Source organism: Priapulus caudatus, unplaced genomic scaffold, assembly GCF_000485595.1.
Source record: "Priapulus caudatus unplaced genomic scaffold, Priapulus_caudatus-5.0.1 Scaffold1903, whole genome shotgun sequence".
Taxonomy (NCBI): Eukaryota; Metazoa; Priapulida; class Priapulimorpha; order Priapulimorphida; family Priapulidae; genus Priapulus; species Priapulus caudatus.
The window spans coordinates 48,292-48,599 of NW_014578964.1; positions in this window are offsets into that span (position 1 = coordinate 48,292).

The window sequence follows — 308 nt, forward strand, 5'->3', positions numbered from 1 at the left end:
TCTCGTGTGGAAGTACTAGCTACAGACACTAGGACCTCCTGTGGAAGTACTAGCTACAGACACTAGGGTCTCGTGAGGAAGTACAAGCTACAGACACTAGGGTCTCATGTGGAAGTACTAGGTACAGACACTAGGGTCTCGTGTGGAAGTACTAGCTACAGACACTAGGGTCTCGTGTGGAAGTACTGGCTACAGACACTAGGGCCTCGTGTGGAAGTACTAGGTACAGGAGAGCCAAGCTACAGACACAGACAGACACAAGAACCTAGCTACAGACACTAGGGTCTCGTGTGGAAGTACTAGCTACA